At 41.5% G+C, this 13,364-nt stretch overlaps 1 protein-coding gene and 1 non-coding gene across 2 annotated transcripts in view; one reads left to right on the top strand and one right to left on the bottom strand.

Moving 5' to 3' along the window:
* Positions 1-13,364, bottom strand: part of LOC115108006 (kelch-like protein 29) — a 333,260-nt gene that overhangs the window by 174,132 nt on the left and 145,764 nt on the right.
* Positions 9,399-9,470, top strand: trnac-gca (transfer RNA cysteine (anticodon GCA)). Its single transcript has one exon. It is a non-coding gene; the product is annotated as a tRNA-Cys (tRNA).

The following is a 13,364-nucleotide window of genomic DNA, read 5'->3' as shown; positions in this document are numbered from 1 at the left end:
AGTCCGGGGTGGTCCGGCTTCGGAGCAACGACAGCCGAGAGTTGTGCAGTGAAGTATGAAATACACTAAAGAAGACATTTGCAGAAACACTTCCTTCGTCCTACAGTAGCAAGAGTTTCTGACCATCTTCTCTGATTATGTTCTAGTGAGGTCTGATTAGAGGCATGGCATGGGAATCAAACTGCAGTGTGTTTCCTGTTTGCTGGCAACCATTTGTTTTCCCATTCATCTACAAGCTGGAGGAAGTCACAGATCTATCCGCTACCTATTTACCTCCCACCGTGCCTTGTGCCAGCAATCAACACTCTGCCTAAGCTCTATGGTTTACTGACAGAGACGTGGCTCTGGCACAGATACAAACAATTACTTTGGAACACACTTTGCACCCCCAATTGATACTCCAATCTTTCCCTTTAGTTAGGGCTTCATAAATAGAACTTTAGAACACCGAACACATCACGTCGTCCTTGATTTTCTAATTTACCTCAAAAACACAGATGACCGACTAATCGTTTTCGGAGCTCAATCATGCATAAATAGATTTCTACTTAAGATTAAGAGGAAAGGTAAATAGAAGGTGACAAAACAGCAATCATGAGGCTAAATCTACACCTCTTTGAAAATTGCCTAAATAGGTTTATAAAATATATTCTGACCGGTTGAAATGTACGTAATTGTTACCCGGAGGAAAATGGGGGAAGGTCATGTTTTTTCAATTTCAGTCAGGGGGAGGGTTTAGTATTTATTTATTTATTGACCAGGGGAGGGCCATGTGAATTGTAATCGATTAAACGTCAGTATTTGTCTGCATTTTGGAATTTACGTATTGAATTCTACTATGTTTAACTTTGGCACTCTCGCGATTACTTTTCCTTTGGCTGTTCCATCAGTTCATATTTTCCTTTGGCTGTTCCATCAGTTCATCTTTTCCAACAGTTCATCTTTTCCTTTGGCTGTTCCATCAGTTCATATTTTCCTTTGGCATATCCAGAACGTGTGCGTGTAGAGTATCTGTGCCTATCAAATAGTGCTTGTAGTGATGACATTGGGCGCTATCACACAACACGAACAATGGTAGAAATGACGCATTCAAAACAACTGGGAACTCAGAAATCTCTGCATAGTTAGTTGGGAAGGGCTAGTAAGCAAGCATTTCCCGGTAAAGTCTACACCAGTTGTCGGCGCATGTGATAAATACAATTTGATTTGATGCAGTTATTTCGGCATGAAGCATTCGACAGTAAAGGAGAGACTGACTGCATCACTTTGTTTTTAGAAGAATCATTAGTGTGTTGAAAATTCTAAATGGTTTGCATAGTCGATTTACACACAGCACTGACACACGCACTTACCCCTACCAGCTATGTGTGACGTTTTAAATGCATTTAGTTATGTCCTCGTCTATTAATGTTCTGTTTTATGTCATGTTTCATATTTTGTGTGGATCCCAGGAAGAATAGATGCTGCAATCACCACAGCTAATGGGGATTTTTGCCTAAATTACAGCCCTAGCCAATAATTGCTTACTCACTGTATAACAATAATACATGCCTCATTGCACTGTTTTGTTGTAGCCTAGGTAGAATAACAACGTAGGCCTAATCAAGTGGAGCTTCGCGTGCCCGAATGATGCGGAGCGCAGCCTGGAGGAACACCCAACTTTTTTCTCTCATTCACTCTGACAGGTAAATATTCATAGCACTCTATTTAGCTAATGAGTGGCCTAATATCTAGCTAATATTTCGCTTCTTCTGGCTACACATCTCTAAAGTTCCCGTGCGCAATAGGCTATAGGCTACGGACCGCAAACCGCTCCGCTGTCCCTCTTCTCGTGAAATCCCAGGAAAAACTATCAACTTCAAAAGCCACACGAGATATATATATATATTACATTTGTTATACTTGGACTAATAGGCTTTTCGTGGAGAGAAGCAGGCTTGGCTCTTGCTAATTGCTGAATGTAAAATAGGCCTAGGCCAAATGAACTGTCGTGGAAAGCATATGACAGACCGCGATGAGCACAGTGAAAAAGATCCAAACGAATTGACATCCATTAGTAAAAATGGAAATCACTTGCAAACCACTTGAGCGACGAGGCAGGCTATGACATGATGTAAAAAGATGCGCAGGCCAAACAGAGTTTGTTGTTGAATTTCTACATTTAATTTAAATACAAGTTTATATATAATATATTTCTTCAGTCTACAGGTAGCCCACATTGTAGGATAATTTGCAGTTGAACACTCCCTGAAGCACTGATTAATGATCTGTGTTACCACCTCATTAATAGTGCAGTAGGCTGCTTTGATCAGTTGATTGACACGTGTCGGCTGTCGAATGATACACTTTCCACTAGTGTGGATAGTTGCCAACATTTTATAGTCACGCATCATTTATCGTTATCATCCTTGGTGTGGACGGCCCTTAGCGCTTAAATTGGTAAATGCAACCTTCAAGTGGATAACATGAATAGTATGAATGCAGCAGAGGTTCTCAACCACGGGTTGATTTGATATAAATCACGACCGCAACAGTCTACTATAAAAAGGGATTTCATATTCTCTGCTATTTTGTTTTAATTATCATTTTGGAAGGGGAGGGTTACTTGTTTTTTTTATGTTTGGGGAGGGCTAGGAAAATATATATTTCCCTCAGGGGAAGGGGCCATCCATTTTCATTTCAAAGAGGTCCGAATTCCTCCAGGTATCCCTCAATATAAATAACGATCACTCCCTTAGTGAGCGTGCGAGAGTAGTACATACATTTTTTTCTTTCAGAATTTCTGTACAAATTAAATACAGGCTCATTATTTTCTATTGTTAAAGACATTGGTACCACTTTATAACCTCTAGTAGTAGTTCAGGTGCTCTGGAGGACATCGCTGGAAATGTTACAGCTTTTGAAAGGGCTGCTCCTCATAAATTATTTTGAGCTAATCAAAAACACGACAGAAAATACCGTTGCAGTGATATTTTGCACTGGGCACTCTGAAATCTCCCTCGCCCTTGCTGTTCCACTTCCTCTCTCCCATCCCTCAGTTCTTTACGCTTCTCTTGCCTTGAGCGTCCTCCCTTCGTCTCTCATTCCCCCTCTACTCTTTTAGATGACCCTCTTCTCAACCTCCCTCTGCCTCTCTCCCCTCTACTTTCGCTCTCTCTCTCTCTCACACACACACACACACACGTGATAGATAATGGCATGACATCAATAAAACATGATGCAGTGATATCCTAGAATATATAATTCAACCAGAGCACACATACAGGTACAGTGCCAATCAAAAGTTTGGACACAGCTACTCATTCAATGTTTATTTTTATTTTTTTAAACTATTTTCTACATTGTAAAATAATAGTGAAGACATCAAAATTATTAAATGACATGTAGTAACCCAAAAAGTGTTACACAAATCAAAATATATATTTTTTTGATATCTTTTAGATTCTTCAAAGTAGTCATTGTAAATAAGAATTTGTTCTTAGCTGACTTGCCTACTTAAATAACGGTTCAATTAAATAAAAAAATACTCTTGGCATTCTCTCAACCAGCTTCATAAAGAATGCTTTTCCAACAGTCTTGAAGGAGTTCCCGCATATGCTGAGCACTTGTTGGTTGCTTTTCCTTCAATCTGCGGTCCAACTCATCCCAAACCATCTCAATTGGGTAGAGGCCCGGTGATTGCAGAGGCCAGGTCATCTGATGCAACACTCCATCACTCTCCTTGTTCAAATAGCCCTTACATAGCCTGGAGGTGTGTTGGGTCATTGTCATGTTGAAAAACAAATGATAGTGGGACTAAGTGCAAACCAGATGGGATGGTCTATCACTGCAGAATTATGTGGTAGCCATGCTGTTTAAGTGTCCCTTGAATTCTAAATAAATCCCTGACAGTATCACCAGCATCCTCCATACTTCACGGCGGGAACCACACATACAGCGATCATCAGTTTACCTACTCTGCCTGTCATAAAGAATCTCAAATTTGGACTCATCAGACCAAAGGACAGATTTCCACCGGTCTAATGTCCATTGCTCGTGTTTCTTGGCCCAAGCAAGTCTCTTCTTCTTATTGGTGTCCTTTAGTAGTGGTTTCTTTGCAGCAATTCGACCATGAAGGCCTGATTCACGCAGTCTACACTGAACAGTTGACGTTGAGTTGTGTCTGTTATTTGAACTCTGAAGCATTTATTTGGGCTGCAATCTGAGATGCAGTTAACTCTAATGAATTTATCCTCTGCAGCAGAGGTAACTCCGGATTGACTACCCTTCATGTCTTAAAGTAATGATGGACTCTTGTTTCTCTTTGCTTATTTGAGCTGTTCTTGCCATAATATGGACTTGGTCTTTTACCAAATAGGGCTATCTTCTGTATACCACCCCTACCCTGTCAAAACAACTGTTTGGCTCAAATGAATTAAGAAGGACAGACATTCCACAAATACATTTTTAACAAGGCACACCTGTCAATTGAAACACATTCTTGATGACTCCCTCGTGAAGCTGTTTGAGAGAATGCCAAGAGTGTGCAAAGCTGTCATCAACGCAAAGGGTGGCTACTTTGAAGAATCTCAAATATAAAATATATTTTGATTTGTTTAACATTTGGTTGGTTACCACATAATTCCATATGTGTTATTTCATCTTTTTAACGTCTTCACTATTATTCTACGATGTAGAAAATTGTAAATAAATAAATAAAAAACCTGGAATGAGCAGGTGTGTCAACTTTTGACTGGTACTGCAGGTAATTGCCAAAATAAAAGGAAAGACCAACATAACATAACATGTGTTGGGCCAGAACAGCTTCAGTGCACCTTGGCACAGATTCTACGTGTCTGGAACTCTATCAGAGGGATGGGACACCATTCTTCCATGTTTTGTGATGGAAAACGTGGTCTCAGGCGCCTCTCCTGACTCTCCCTTAAGTGTTCAATTGGGTTGAGACATGGTGACTGAGATGGACATGGCATATGGTTTACATAGTTTTCATGCTCATCAAACCATTCAGTGATGACTCATGCTCTGAGGATGGGGGCATTGCCATCCTTTGGGGGTATAGTCATGGTAGCCAAAATAATGGCCTGCCCAGCATTTTCATACATGACCGTAAGCATAATGGGATGTTAAACTGCTTAATTAACTCAGGAGCCACACCTGTGTGGCACACCTGCTTTCAATATACACTACATGACCAAAATCATGGGCATTAATATGGAGTTGCGCCCATTCAGCACTCTGCGGTCCTGTTCTGTGAGCTTGTGTGGCCTACCACTTCGCGGCAGAGCCGTTGTTGCTCCTAGACGTTTCCACTTCAAAATAACAGCACTTACAGTTGACCGGGGCAGTTCTAGCAGGGCAGAAATTTGCAAAGGTGTCATCCTATGACGGTGCCACATTGAAAGACACTGAGCACATCAGTAAGGCCATTCTACTGCCAATGTCTTTCTCTGGAGATTTCCGCACACATTTCCATGACCTTACCCACCCTGTATACTAGCAGTATGCAACCCTGGTCCTGGAGTGCCCGGAGGCACGTCATGTTTTTGATTTAACAGACCTGGAGGACCAGCTGTGTCGAATTTAGGCCATCAACTGAACTGATCAATTAGTCAGGTGTGTTTCCTAGTTGTAACAAAATATTGCAGTACCTGCGTTACTCACAGGAACAGGGTCGCCTACTCTTGCTGTATATACACTTGTTGACAACTGCATGTAATCTGAGGCTGCCCTGGTACAGCTGCTAAATCCCTTGTAGAAATGTGATGTCGTTACAGAGAGAGGAGGGAATATCCTCCTGCCTAAGCTTATTGAGCTGTCAACTTTGTGTCCCTATCAGAGCCGATTGATTTCCTGTCACATATACTGTCAGAGGATGTGCTGCTTTTTAACATCCTACTTTTACAAGCAGGCTTCCTGTAACGGCAGGCCAACTGTAACCGTTAGTAACGACGACATCAGGAAGACCGTGTCCGGATATCGACTTGCGTTGACGCGGCAGGGAATTGCTCTTTATTTAAATTGATCCTCGGGTTGGTCCTCTAGGTTGCAGGTGCCAAGTCCATGTGCTGGGCTTTCATCCTGTTGTCTAAAGGGGGAACTACTTGCACACTCAATGGTGTCATCGGGTGACAGAGGGAGACGTTTAATGGCACAGGAATGGTCCTATTATAGATCTGATTGTGTGAGAATAAATGGAAGTGCTGCTATTCTAAGTCCCGACGCACTATGTAGACTTTATGACGCGACTGTCAAATGGATTTCAGCCGTAGCATTTCCCTGACCTTTCCGTCAGTCAGGTCTGAGCTCTAGAACATTGCCGCAGGGAGCAGAGAAATGATTGATTTCACGAGAGAAATATGATGAAAATCATACATGGCAATTAAGGTGGAACATTTATGACATATCACTTCTAAAAAAAGGATACAAAAAGCATTTTGAGAGTTTTATTCAGTATATTGTGACATCTTACCAAAAATATATATTTTCATAACTCATGACAATATATCTTCTTGGAAAAATCCCTCAGAATGTAATACTGCTACTGCCAGCCAAGTTGTCTAGGTTACACCACAGAAGCTAGAAGCTACACCGCATATTGTTATTAATCTGCAGAGTTGCTAGAGCACAACAATAAATAGGTTGTTTTCTCCTTGGAGACTAGCTCTCATAATGGAGACGTACAATAAGAATGCAGAGGACATTGCTAGTGAGAATAGCCACAATATAGCGGCTACGCCCGGACATTAGGAAGAGTCATTAGGCCTGTTTAAATGAGGTCATTAAAGCTGATGAAATGAGGCTGTATATCTGTGTGTGGAAACAAAGGCAGGAGTCCATGCTATTCCTCATTGTTAGCTAGGGTGTGTGTGTGTGTGTGTGTGTGTGAGAGAGAGAGAAAGACTCATCTGAGTGAAGTGTGTCATAACTCTAGCTGAGGAGTACAAGAGCCTGAGAGGCAATTTTGAGGGGCTAAAGTCAACTGAGGAAAAGACTTCACGATAACATCTATCTCTGTCGCATAAAAACATTAATATTTGCCAATAACCTCCACAACAATTTCATTGCATTCTAATATTTGTATGCAAGACTAGATAATACAGCCCTGAAGACCCAGTAATTGGGCTGCAGCAGTTATTCCCCCCTCAAGATGATGTTATTTAATCTAAACTGAAGTGAATCAGGAGAGGGTGAGTATAGAAAGCACCTTGTCACCAAGAGCTATACTGTAGTTCTCCACCAACCAGAGACATTCTACAACCAAAGCTACAGCATCTTCCAACTGAAGCCTGAAGCTGCACTTCATTCTCAGTCAACAAAGCTAAAACCCCACTGTCACACAGCTACAGATGTAGGATTCTTATTTGATCAACCTGTTGCAGGTAAACTTTCCTGTAAAACTTGTAGTGGGTTTCAGTTCTTTTTTTTAAGGCTTCTGAAGTCTGGAATTTACACTTACAAATTTCAGACTTGATTTTCCCTCACGAAAATAATCAATTAATTATAATCCACATAATAATTCACCTTTCTTGTTGCTGCTTTAGCGAACTGGCTCAAATGAAGATCCTACACCTGTATGTCCAACACAACTCACAAAGCTATCCTGCCCTTCAACCAGAGATGTTCTAAACGTATTGTACATCACAAAACTGTTCCAAACGACCCAACCATATTCAAGGGCTGCTAATTAACACAGATTATAGAGGTTAACTCATTCCTATTGCCACAAACATCAGAAGGACATCACTCAGTTGTCTGTCTCATATGGGAGGAAAAACATATGGATAAGTCATGTCAGAGAAGCAGAGAAAGAGTTGAGCGTGACATGGGATGGGATTAGGGCATGAGAAAAGAGCAGTCTATAGAAACAGAAAGATCTTAATCTGATCTAAGCACAGTGAATAATAACTATTTGTCTCAGAGAAAGAAGGGGGGAGAGAGAGAGAAGGGGGAAGAGAGCTAGAGAAAGGAAGAGACAGAAAGCACAATTCTGCAGTGCATTACTAAACACACACTGTACTTGTCACACCCTGATCTGTTTCACCTGTCTTTGTGCTCGTCTCCACCTCCCTCCAGGTGTCGCCCATCTTCCCCATTTATCCCCTGTGTATTTATACCTGTGTTCTCTGTCTGTTGCCAGTTTGTTTTGTTCATGAAACCTACCAGCGTTTGTTCCCCTGCTCCGGTCTGTTCTTGCTTCTGTTTCCTAGTCCTTCCCGGTTTTGACCGTTCTGCCTGCCCTGACCCTGAGCCTGCCTTCTGTTCTATACCTTACCCCACCGGATTATTGACCCCCGCCTGCCCTGACCCTGAGACTGCCTGCCCTGACCCTGAGACTGCCTGCCCTGACCCTGAGACTGCCTGCCCTGACCCTGAGACTGCCTGCCCTGAGACTGCCTGCCCTGACCCTGAGACTGCCTGCCCTGACCCTGAGACTGCCTGACCTGAGACTGCCTGACTTGACCCTGAGACTGCCTGACCTGACCCTGAGACTGCCTGCCGTTCTGGACCCTTTGCACCCTCTCTGGATTACTGACCCCTGTCTGCCCTGACCCTGAGACTGCCTGCCGTTCTGGACCCTTTGCACCCTCTCTGGATTGCCTGCCCTGACCCTGAGACTGCCTACCGTTCTGGACCCTTTGCACCCTCTCTGGATTACTGACCCCTGCCTGCCCTGACCCTGAGACTGCCTACCTTTCTGGACCCTTTGCACCCTCTCTGGATTACTGACCCCTGCCTGCCCTGACCCTGAGACTGCCTGCCCTGACCCTGAGACTGCCTGCCATTCTGGACCCTTTGCACCTTCTCTGGATTACTGACCCCTGCCTGCCCTGACCCTGAGCCTGCCTGCCCTGACCCTGAGCCTGCCTGCCATTCTGGACCCTTTGCACCTTCTCTGGATTACTGACCTGCCTGCGCCAGCTGTTTCATCCCTGGCCCTGTATTCACTAATATTACTGCCAGATATGTATATGATTGCCATAGCCTGAGGAACATCCCATGACCATTAATTCCCTGAAGTACAGTATTTACATTGTATATAACTTACAAGTAATACATAGTGTAGCCATCATCCATGTACATTTAGTTGTTTATTAGCCTTTTTTTATTGCATTTTTATTTAATTACATGTATCGACTGACGATTACACAATACAACAGCAGTATACATTATTATATGTACTATTATTATTACTGAAATGAACTGTATTGCATTGTGATTTATTTAGTGAAATGCTGTACCACTATACTGCTTTGATCATTTATACAAATTGTATTTCATGCCAATAAAGCAGTCGGAATTTGAATTTGACAGAAAGAGGGAAAGATGGAGCTCACTGTTTAACACACATTACTGATGCTGAGTATGGTGAAAACTGTCTCTCTCTTTCTCTCGGAGAGGGGGGTACAGCTCAGTGGTAGAGCATTTGACTGCAGATCAAGAGGTTCCAGGTTCAAATCCGGATGCCCCCTTGAAATCAAACAGTTCACAACTGCATTTGGGGCAGAAGGTAGCCTCGGGGTAAGAGCATTGGGCCAGTAACCAAAAGGTGGGATATACAAAACAAAAAGAACAAAACCATTCCAATTCATACATAATACACACACATGTAAGCACCCACCTAATCATATCTCTCCTCTCTGTGTTTGTGCTTAGAGACATATATTGTAATGCTCATCTAGGATTATGGCCTGAATAAACAACACTCATTCTACAGTTTAAAGGATCTGCCAGAGCTGATATAGGGTAGGCAGTGTGTGGGTGTTTCTCAATATGCATACTACTGCGCTCCGAGCAGGGGAGGTTAGGAGCATTTAGTCCAAACTAAATTATGCGAAACGGAAAGTATGAGTCGATGCAAGCGTCAGTGGAAAGAATGTACAGAAATATGACGCAACCACGTAAAAAAAACTACGCAACATATAGAAAAATCTATGTCGGCCATTATTTGAGCTGGAGCGAGAGAAGATAAAGTCACACTTCGGAATTAAATGTTGCCTGACAACAATATGTTATCTTGATACGTTAATAAATACATACTGTGTTAATTTTTGGCATGCTAACTTTCCTACAATACCCACTATAGAATGGGTAGATCGCAAGCCCATAGGAAATCAATAGAGCTAACTGGCTAGATGCTACTGTAGCTCGCTAGATGGCCACGAAGAATTGATAGCTAGCTACCCACGAAGAACTGAAATCTAACTTGCATAACATGAGTTTTAGGTCATTTTGCCTGTTAAACTTGCTGGCTAGCTAGATTATTGTGATTCACATATAGCTAGCTGATAATTATGAAGTAAAATGTGTATATCTTGTTTTGTCTCTAGTGCCATTGTCCTGACTGGAAGAAGGTTCAGTGAATGGGGAGGTGCAGCTTGTGGTAATACAGTAGGGGGAGTGTGAGTGCTTCGCAAATGTAATGTTTTATGAGTCTTCCACACTCTTGTCCTCACAAGAACGTCCTCAGAGAACGGACTCGGAGCGTGAGACTGTGGAGCACAGTAGTATGCATATTGAGAAACATCCTTGGTGTGTGTGTGTGTGTGTATTTATGATACTGCACTGCCTTCCTAGTCCTCAGTGCTTTGTCTATTTTCAGTGCTGTAGATTGTGAAAAATAAATGCGGTGGATCCGAAGTTGAAATGATGATTTATTAATAATCATAATATTATCTCAACCTTAGTACATAAATAATTAAGGGTTTCATTCGTGAGTTCTACCCGGTTTTAATTTAGTTGAAGATTATTTTGGTCCAGTTTTACTAAATTTCTCTAGTTGGCAAGCAGTGATCCTACTTAACGGTGGGCAGGCATATGGTAAAAAGGCTCTTCAATTTGGTTCCTTGGTCCTCTAAGTTGGTTATCTGTGATGATCGGAACAGTGTGTGTGTGTGTGTGTGTGTTCTGCTTGAACCATTCTACCCCCCCAGCACATCATTAACCATGTCTCATTGAACAGGGAAATATGCAGGTCACACATCCACAGATTTCTGGTCACATTTTTTTTATACCTAGCATTAATACAAATTTAAATGATTTGAATAAAAAAGAAGTGCTAAATGTCTCTCTTTCTCCTTCTGTTTCCATGTAATACATATTCATGTATTTTTCTTTGAAATGAGAATAAATCAAAAGTCAGTTGCCTTAAAGCGAGGAGAAAAGGAAAAGATGAAGAGGTAGTGATAGCTCAACACAGACATATGAAAGACACCCGAGAGACAGAAACACAGAGAAAGAGAAAGAGACTGCTAGCAGGAACTGTAGTGCTACAGCGCAAAGTAGGATTTACAATGGTTGGTAAAAGTATGGTTGTTATAGTGACAATTTTAAGTGGCGATGAAATGTTTTATAATACTTAATCCTATAAATGTCAAAATGTCACAGTAGATAATTCATTTAAAATGTTTAAATAAAGCATTTTTAACTGATGAGTAATTTAACATTTTTCAATGTCTTTGCTCAACAAAAAGACATACACCAACACACGTTTTCAATGTCTTTGCTCAACAAAAAGACATACACCAACACACGTTTTTAATGCCGCTTTCTCTGCTTGTGAGGAACAACTTTCTAGTTAACAAAGAACAACTTTAGTCGGTCTTGACAGTGGAGAAGGTTCACAGACATCAGGTTCAAATCAAAGCCAAATATTTAGAGATTTGGGCCAATGGGGTTTATGCATTATGATGCATTTACAGAATACACTCTATGGCAGCTATAGTGGCTTCAGAAAATATTCACACTCCCTAACCTTTTCCATATTTTGTTGTGTTACAAAGTGGGATTCAAATGTATTTAATTGTCATTTTTTTTGCCAACGATCTACACAAAATAGTTGCACGCATGGGGAAAATATATACTCAATATTTAGATTTCATGCAATTCTACGTAATTCTACACGACTGGAGACTTTGGCAGAATCTTTTTAACCCTGGTGTTGTCTTAAGGGTCAAAAATGATCCGCCACTATGTTCAACAGCAGAGAAACCCCCTAAATTATATTTGTTTCAACTTGAAATTTGATGACTTTTCCTAGAGTGACCTCAGTTAGAAAAAGTGAAACATCGCCTTTGTTCATATTTCAATGAAAGCTCTACACCACCAGGGTACAAAGATTGTCTTAGGGTCATTTTTGACCCGGCAGTTTTAAAATAATTTACACACCACAAACACACACACAAAAGGAGAAATTGAGATTGTATAGAGGAAGATCACCCTGGTTGGCACAGTTAGAAAGAACAAGCCTGAGCTCCCCCTGCACTCCTCTCAACAAGGGGGAGAGCAGCCTTCTCATCAAAGTTTGCCTTCACCCCCACCACCACTCTAGTCTCTTACCTCCCAAAGAGGAACAAGAATGTGGTCCTCCTGAGCACACTGCACAAAATGGCTGAGATCCGTGATCGTGAGGACAGGAAGCCAGCCATCATCCTGGACTACAACCAACAAAGGAGGCGTGGACAACCTGGACAAGGTGATTGGAACTTACAGCTGCAGGAGGATGACTGCCCGCTGGCCCCTGGTCATCTTCCATATGATGTGTCTTCATACAATGCCTTCGTGATATGGAACAAGGTCAACTCTACCTGGATGCCTGATAAGCGGAACAAGAAGAGTGTGTTCCTGGATCAGCTGGTAAAGGCACTTGTAAATCCACACATTGAAAGAAGGGAGCACCAGCAGCCTCTGCAACACTTGTGAAAGCTGTTCAGGGGGCTGAATCTTGCAGCTGGGGCAGGCAAGAGGAGATGCCAATTCTGCCCCCCAAAGAAGCACTGTAAAACAAATACTATGTGCTGCACATGTGAGAAATACATCTGCAAAGTCCATGCACACACACTTGCATACCGTCCTAATTAGAGTTGATTGATTTATGTTCTTCAAGTTTTTGTTTTGTATCTATTATCTTATTCTTATTTATTGTTGTTGTTTATACACCTTGTGGGTGGGGGCAATGGTTTAAAAAAATGGGAGATGACTAGTATTTTGTTGTTGAATTCCTCATTGTACAGTATAAAAGAATATATCACTATGTTGCCAAAAAAGTTAAAGGATGTTATTGTTTCCCTTCAATAAAATGCATTCAAAACTACTTTCTGCACATTTCTGCTACCTCTCGCAAAATTTTTGTTTTGTATGTTTACACCTATGCAGTACCTTTAGCAATAACAATAAACCTCTACTTTAGTAAAGAAAACAATTATGACAAGTGTGTTGTAATAAGAATGAGTGGTGTCTACTGATTAAATGCAGTCTTTCTGCATTTGAGTATGATGAAGAGGGAAACCCCAGATATTCACAAAGTTTCTGATGAATGACAGGTTGTTTCTTCATGCAAAATAGATTTGGGGTTTAAAATTCAATTA

The sequence above is a fragment of the Oncorhynchus nerka genome, linkage group LG24 (genome assembly GCF_034236695.1).
Source record: "Oncorhynchus nerka isolate Pitt River linkage group LG24, Oner_Uvic_2.0, whole genome shotgun sequence".
Classification (NCBI taxonomy): domain Eukaryota; kingdom Metazoa; phylum Chordata; class Actinopteri; order Salmoniformes; family Salmonidae; genus Oncorhynchus; species Oncorhynchus nerka.
Note: the sequence above shows the minus strand (reverse complement) of the source record. Positions and strands in the feature narration are given on the sequence as shown.